We start from the raw sequence: 8,313 nt of genomic DNA on the forward strand, positions 1-8,313 counted from the left end.
GGATCGTCAGCAAGGCAAGTAACACTTTGATCATACCCCTTTATCACCCAGTTTTTATGCATTAGTTTGAATCCTCAAACATTGCATGGTTAGGATGTCATTAACATGTGGGTTGGGAAGTAATTGATGAGGTAGAACCTATTGCCCTGTTACATTCAAACCCTTGGGAGTTACTTCTGTGTGTTGCTTATATTGCTATGCTATGCTCGTAGACGTGGTTTGGGTGAGTGAAATCCATGACAGATGTGAGATTGTTAATTAATGGTTCAACTTAAGGTGGAAACTTAAATACACATCTGGGTGGATTGAGGCACCTGGAGTACCCAGTGTTACCTGTATTTTTGGAAATCCTGGAGTACCCGTGTGATCTTCCTATGGACCGCCACCCAGGCTCAAAGGGAACTGAGATGATTCATGCTAGAAACTTCTGTGTGCAGCCACAAGCTATTATGGGCTCTAGCATAGTTGAGTAAGTTACGTGAAGCTCTTGAAGAGGTGGATCAGCAGGTAGTGGGTTTGTAGGTTTGGTATGGTCTGCCCGGAGTAGAGATTTAATGTTTCTAAAAGACTGTGTCTCGGTCATCCGTTTCTCAAACACCCTGTAGTGCGAGAAAACTAACGGAGGAGATCGACTCTTGTGGGGAGAAGTGCGCAAACCTCTGCAGAGTGTATAAACTAATCATGGTTAGCCGTGTCCCCGATTATGGACATCTTGAGTATCTAGCACTTGGAGTATCTTAAGTATCTCATCACTCTAAATTAATATTGTTGGGTTGTTAATTACCTTAATTGGGATTGAGTTGGAGGAACCTTCTCAATGATGTTTCAACTACCATGATAGTTGAATTAAAATCTATTCCTTTGTTGTAGGGGAAAATCGGCTTTTCGCAAAACTATAACCATAGAGCTTTCCACCAGCCAAATATGCATGTAGTGATAGCATTATCCTGTTCTTGCTCTATTGTGTTATTTTGCCAGCATATTCCATGCGCTGACCCGTTTTCGGGCTGCAACGTATTATGTTGCAGACTTTTCAGACGAGGAGTAAGGTTTGTTAGGTCATTGTCGTGCAGCTCAGCTATGCCATTGGAGTTGATGGACTCACTTTATCTTCCAAGCCTTCCGATGTTATCGTATTAGATGGCCTTAAGCAAAATTTATTGTAACAGGTTCTCTTTTGAGACATTCGATGTAATAAGTGTGTGATTGCTATTCTGTTATAAATCCTCGAGTATTGTGTGTGTCATCATTACCGATCCAGGGATGACACTGAAGCACAGACACTTGACCGTTTGAGGTAGGGTCGCTACAATATCTATCATTGCAAGCTAAAAAGTCTCTAGCAATTTCTTCGTCCACAACTTAACCCTCAGGCACAACAGGCAATTCATATCTAGGGGGATAATCTTCATCATCACTTTCATCAATATTATCAGTTTCAATAATTTCATTCTCCCTAACCCTAGCAAGTTGTTCATCAAGAAATTCACCTAGTGGCACAGTATTATCAAGCATAGAAGTAGTTTCATCATAAGCATCATGCAAAGCAGAAGTGGCATCATCAATAACATGCGACATATCAGAATGAATAGCAGGTGTAGGTATCGCAAGTTAACTCATAACAGAAGGTGAAGCAAGTGCAGAGCTAGGTAGTAGTTCCTTACCTCCCCTCGTAGTTGAGGGATAAATCTTGGTTCTTTCATCTTTCAAGTTCTTCATAGTGATCAACAGATATATAAATCCCAAGTGACTCAAAGAATAGAGCTATGCTCCCCGGGAACGGCGCCAGAAAATAGTCTTGATAACCCATAAGTATAGGGGATCGTAACAGTTTTCGAGGGTAGAGTATTCAACCCAAATTTATTGATTCGACACAAGGGGAGCCAAAGAATATTCTCAAGTATTAACAGTTGAGTTGTCAATTCAACCGCACCTGAAAGACTTAATATCTGCAACAAAGTATTTAGTAGAAAAGTAATATGGAAGTAACGGTAACAGTGGCAAAAGTAATAGTATTGGTTTTGTAGTGATTGTAACAGTGGCAACGAAAAAGTAACTAAGCAAAGATCAATATGTGAAAAGCTTGTAGGCAATGGATCAGTGATGGATAATTATGTTGGATGTGATTCCTCATGCAACAGTTATAACATAGGGTGACACAGAACTAGCTCCAGTTCATCAATGTAATGTAGGCATGTATTCCGAATATAGTCATATGTGCTTATGGAAAAGAAGTTGCATCACATCTTTTGTCCTACCCTCTCGTGGCAGCAGGGTCCTATTGGAAACTAAGGGATATTAAGGCCTCCTTTTAATAGAGTATCGGACCAAAGCATTAACACTTAGTGAATACATGAACTCCTCAAACTACGATCATCACCTGGAGTGGTCCCGATTATCTTCACTTCGTGGTTACCGGATCATAACACATAGTAGGTAACTGTTGACTTGCAAGATCGGATTAAGAACTCACATATATTCATGAAAACATAATAGGTTCAGATATGAAATCATGGCACTCGGGCCCTAGTGAGAAGCATTAATCATAGCAAAGTCATAGCAACATCAATCTCAGAACATAATGGATACTAGGGATCAAACCCTAATAAAACTAACTCAATTACATGATAAATCTCATCCAACCCATCACCGTCCAGCAATCCTACGACGGAATTACTCACGCACGGCGGTGAGCATCATGAAATTGGTGATGGAGGAAGGTTGATGATGACGATGGCGACGGATTCCCCTCTCTGGAGCCCCGAACGGACTCCAGATCAGCCCTCCCGAGAGAGATTAGGGCTTGGCGGCGGCTCTGTATCATAAAACGCAATGAATCCTTCTCTCTGATTTTTTTCTCCCCGAACGTGAATATATAGAGTCGGAGTTGAGGTCGGTGGAGCCTTAGGGGGCCCACGAGATAGGTGGGCGCGCCCCCTCCCTCGTGGACAGGGTGTGAGCCCCCTGACGTTGATTCTTTCGCCAGTATTTTTTATATATTCCAAAAATATTCTCTGTGAAGTTTCAGGTTATTCCGAGAACTTTTATTTCTTCACAAAAGTAACACCATGTCAATTCTGCTGAAAACAGCGTCAGTCCGGGTTAGTTCCATTCAAATCATGCAAGTTAGAGTCCAAAAAAGGTCAAAAATGTTTGGAAAAGTAGATACGATGGAGACGTATCACGGTGCGGTGCTCACGGCGGTTGTAGGGGTTCAGGGCAGCGGAGCTCGGGGAGGAAGACGAGGACAGCCGTGTTGACGGAGACGACGGCAACGATGGAGTCCGGCGAGGAGGAGTCGAGGAGGAGGACGGCGGGGCAGCTCTGCGAGGTGGCTTCGGTGAGGGTGAGGCCGGGGAAGTGATCCGGCGAAGTCCAGCGGCGTCGTGGCAGCTCGGGTGGGGCGACGGGATCGGGGCGACGGTTGCCCCTGATCCAGATCCAATCGGGGGCGGGGTGGGGAGACGAGAGGCGTCGGGAGAGGAGTGGGGGGTTATGGGCTAGGGTTTCCCATCGGTGGGGGTTATGGGGAGTGAGGGGCCGGTTGGGCCTTGGCCTAGTTGGCCAGGGGGAAGCGGGGTCTTTTGTTTAATTTGGTTTGTTTTCTATTTTACTTTTTCTTATTTTTCTTTCTGTTTTATTTATTTTAGTTAGCAAACCGTTTTACAAAAGTATAACCCCAGCTCGTGAATTAGCAAATTAACATAGGCCACTTCCTCAACAAACTTGGTTACCAAATGAATTAGTTTAATATTTGTTTAGTATTTAAAAGTATTTAAATAATTGTTTGGTCGCGGTTTTATCTACTATCGTGCATTTAAATATTTTATATAAATATGGGTTCTTCACCATAACTACCTACGCAATATTTGTCACAACCCAAACATTTTAGTTTTAACATTTGAAAACTTTTGTTGTTTGCCTTAATTTTGAATTTGAATTTGAATCAGTTTCGAACCAACGAGAGTTTAACAAGTAACTGAGTTGACGTGGCATTACGAGGGGGTTATTGTTGCTTAATTAGCCGGGCGTCACATCCCTCATCAGAATCAGTCCATGGGCAGTGCACTCTGACCCAAGCATCTTCATCAGTGATCCTGTCCTCGGAGCCACTAGAAACATTGAGGCCAACCTGCCTCATGATGGCCTTGTCACGACTTCGGGCCTTCTTTGCATCCACATGAGCCTTGTACTGTCCCTTGGCCTTGCTACTTCTTGAGCTTGTGTTGGTTTTTCCCTTGAAGAGGAAAGAGTGATGCAGCAAAGTAGAGATAAGTATTTCCCTCGGTTAAGAATCAAGGTATCAATCCATTAGGAGAAGAACGCGCAAATCACCAATACCTGCACAAACAATCAAACACTTCCACCCAACGTGATAAAGGGGTTGTCAATCCTTTCATGGTCACTTGCAAAGGTGAGATCTAATAGAGATAGATAAATAAAACTAAACAAAAGATAAAATATTTTTGGGTTTTTTGTTTATAGATCTGAAAGTAAAAGATTGCAAAATAGTAGATCAAAAACTTATATGATGTAAAAAAGACCCGGGGGCCATAGGTTTCACTAGAGGCTTCTCTCATGAAGGTAAATAATACGATGGGTGAACAAATTACACTCGAGCAATTGACAGAAAAGCGCAAAGTTATGACGATATCCAAGGCAATAATTATGTAACATAGGCATCATGTCCGTGTCAAGTAGACCGACTCCTATTTATAGATCCGAAAATATATGATGGTAAGTAGACCTAGGGGCCATAGGTTTCACTAGAGGCTTCTCTCGAGATAGAAAATAATATGGTGGGTGAACAAATTACTGCCGAGCAATTGATAGAAAAGCACAAAGTTATGACGATATCTAAGGCAATGATCATGAATATAGGCATCACGTCCGTGTCAAGTAGACCGAAACGATTCTGCATCTACTACTATTACTCCACACATCGACCGCTATCCAGCATGCATCTAGAGTATTAAGTTCATAAAGAACGGAATAACGCCTTAAGATGACACGATGTAGAGGAATAAACTCAAGCAATATGGTGTAAACCCCATATTTTTATCCTCGATGGCAACAATTCAATACGTGTCTCGCTACCCCTACTCTGTCACTGGGTGAAATCACGCAAGATTAAACCCAAAGCTAAGCACCTCTCCCATTGCAAGAAAAACCAATATAGTTGGCCAAACCAAACCAATAGTTCAAAGAGAAATACAAAGATATCAAATCATGCATATAAGAATTCAGAGAAGATTCAAATAATATTCATAGATAAGCTGATCATAAATCAAACACACCACAAAAGAAGATTACGTCAGATAGATCTCCAAGAAGATAGAGGACAACATGGTATTGAGAATCAATGAGATAGAAGAAGCCATCTAGCTACTAGCTATGGACCCGTAGGTCTGAGGTAAACTACTCACTCTTCATCGGAAGGGCAATAGAGTTGACGTAGATGCCATCCGTGATCGAATCTGTAACATCCCAAATTTTCAATTTGGAATGGTATACATTAGATCATAATTGCATATCATATTTTATTTGTGTTTGGTTTTGATCCTAGAATTGCTACGCAACTCAAGGACCCACGGAGAGAGTTGGGGAATTCATTATTTTCATATTTGAGTTTTCTCAAATTTTGAGAATAGGATCATTTGATTTTATTTATTTTATCATCAATTATTTCTATTACAAAAATATGAGAGAGGGAATAAAATGACTTTCCCAAAATAAAGAAATATTGAGGATTTAATAATAAAATCAAATAAGATTTTAATTTGGAGTTTTTCGTTATTTTATTTGAATTTAGGAAAAATGTGCATTTTTCAAAATTACATTTAGGCCCCAAATAAATGTTCTCCTTGTGCGGCTTGATTTTAGAAGCCCGGGAAAATTTATTTCGGGATTTTTGGAGTCCGTTTAGTATTTCTTTTTATTTTTCTTCTATGCATAATTATTTAAAAAAAGCGAACCGACCTAGGGCCGTGTCCGACTAGGACTTCCGGCCCGTTAGGATATATAAGCCGGGGGGGAGGCCCAGCCCCAGCCAAACCCTAGCCGAGCCGCCCAGCACCGCCCGCTGCCCCCAGCGCCCGCCGCCCCGCCGTGCCGCCGCCGCCGCCGCACGCCGCCCGAGGTCCGCCGCCGCCTCGATTTTCGCGTTGTTTTTTTATTTTTTTTGAAAAACCATTCGGTTTTCCATCGGTTTTTTTAGTTTCATTTTTATTAAATAGATCGGTTTCTTCCGGTTTATTTAAATAGCGAGCGTTCGTCCGTTCGATCGTTCTAACGAATGTTCGTCGTTTTTCTTTTTCTCGGATTTAATCCGAGATTTTTCTGATCGCGATTCCTGGTCCGATTTTCTTTTTAGTATAACTTTTCGCTCGTTTATCGGAATCAGGCGATTCAAGCGCCTAGAGTTTCGTCTCGAAACCCTCTATCCGTTTAATCAACTTAAACAAGTTTTTGCTACTGTAAAATTTGCCCTAGATCCAGATTAGTAGAATGAAATTGTTTTATTTCTCGGTTTGACTTTCGTTGTTTTGTTTGATTTGATTCTTTTTGCAAACCGGAGTTCTTAAGTTGAACCTTCTGGTTAGATCTCTTATTTGAGTTTTACCTATGCATTAGATGAGTACTTATTGTATGCTTGTTTGTTGTTTGCGATAGAGTACCCGGAGTGCGCCGCTTGTTACTTCGAATCGCTAGGTTTCCCGGATCATCAGAAAGGCAAGTAACACTTTGATCATACCTTTCCTACTACCCTGTTTCATTGCATTAGATCAATCCTCACACATTGCATGATTAGGATCTAATTAAATTGTGGGATGGTAAGTAGTTGAGGTAGTACCTATTACCTGTTTATTATCAAACCTTTGGGAGTTACTTCTACGTTTGCTTTTTATGCCATGCTATGCTAGTAGACATGGATTGGGTGAGTGATATCCATGACAGATGTGAGCTTGTTAATTAATGGTTTATCTAAGGTGGCAACTTAAACACACATCTGGGTATATTGAGGCACCTGGGTATTCCAGGACTTGCCTGTTTTCTTTTGGACCGCCACCCAGGCTCAAAGGGATCATGAGACTATTCATACTAGAAACTTCCGTGTGCAGCCACAAGCTATTATGGGTTCTAGCATAGTTGACTAAGTTGTGCGAACTCTTATAGTGGTAGACTAGCAGATGTAGGGGATGTAGGTGGTACGGTCTACCCGATCGTAAGGTGCTAGCGCTTCTGAAAGACTATGTCTCGGTCATCCGTCTTCTCAAACACCATGTAGTGCGAGAAACCAAATGGAGGCGATCGAGTCTTGTGGGGAAAAGTAAGCAAACCTCTACAGAGTGTAATAAACTAATCATGGTTAGCCGTGTCCCCGGTTATGGACATCTTGAGTATCTAGTACCTGGATTATCATGTGAATCTCAACATGTTACCCTAAATTAATTTTGTTAGGCTCTGTTTAATGATGATGCTTAATTGGGATTGAGAATGCTGTCAACCATTCTGAATGTTTAACAACCACCATGATAGTAATTAAATTTATTCCTTTGTAGTAGGGAAAAATTGGCTTTTCGCAAAACTGTAACCATAGAGCTTTCCACCAGCCAAATATGCATATAGTATAGCTGTTTCATTCCATTATTCTCTATGTGTTACCTTGCCAGCATATTCCATGTGCTGACCCGTTTCGGGCTACAATGTTAATGTTGCAGACTTTTCAGACGATGATTAAGGAGTTTTAGGGTCGTGGTTCTATACTCAGTGATGCCGTTGGAGTTGATGGACTCACTTATCTTCCAAGCCTTCCGCTGTTATCGTTATTAGATGGCCTTAAGCCATATTTATTGTAATAAGTTCTCTATGGAGACACTCGGTGTAATAAGCGTGTGATTGCTACTCTGCTATAAATCCTGCGAGTACTATGTGGTGTCAGCATTACTGATCCAGGGATGACACCGGAGCACAGAGATCAGACTGTTTGAGGTCTGGTCACTATAGAGATGGTATCAGAGCACATGCTGACTGTAGGACACGACCACTAAGCTAAAGACCTAGAACACTATTCACCCTCTTCTCTTCTGACTCCTCACTCTTTTAGGATGGCGGATGCAAGGAACAAGTTCACGCAACCGGATGAAGATACACCCTTTGGACGACACTTGAAGGAAGTCACTAGATACCTGAACATAGGAGTACCAAGCTTCACCGGAACCTACAACGCCACTTTACCTGAAGAAGAGCGCTGGATGATTCAAGTTCAAGTTCCAGGAAGAACGTTCATGCCAGTCACCGAGCCCATAGAGT

This window comes from Triticum dicoccoides, chromosome 7A (assembly GCF_002162155.2).
Source record: "Triticum dicoccoides isolate Atlit2015 ecotype Zavitan chromosome 7A, WEW_v2.0, whole genome shotgun sequence".
In the NCBI taxonomy this organism is placed as follows: Eukaryota; Viridiplantae; Streptophyta; class Magnoliopsida; order Poales; family Poaceae; genus Triticum; species Triticum dicoccoides.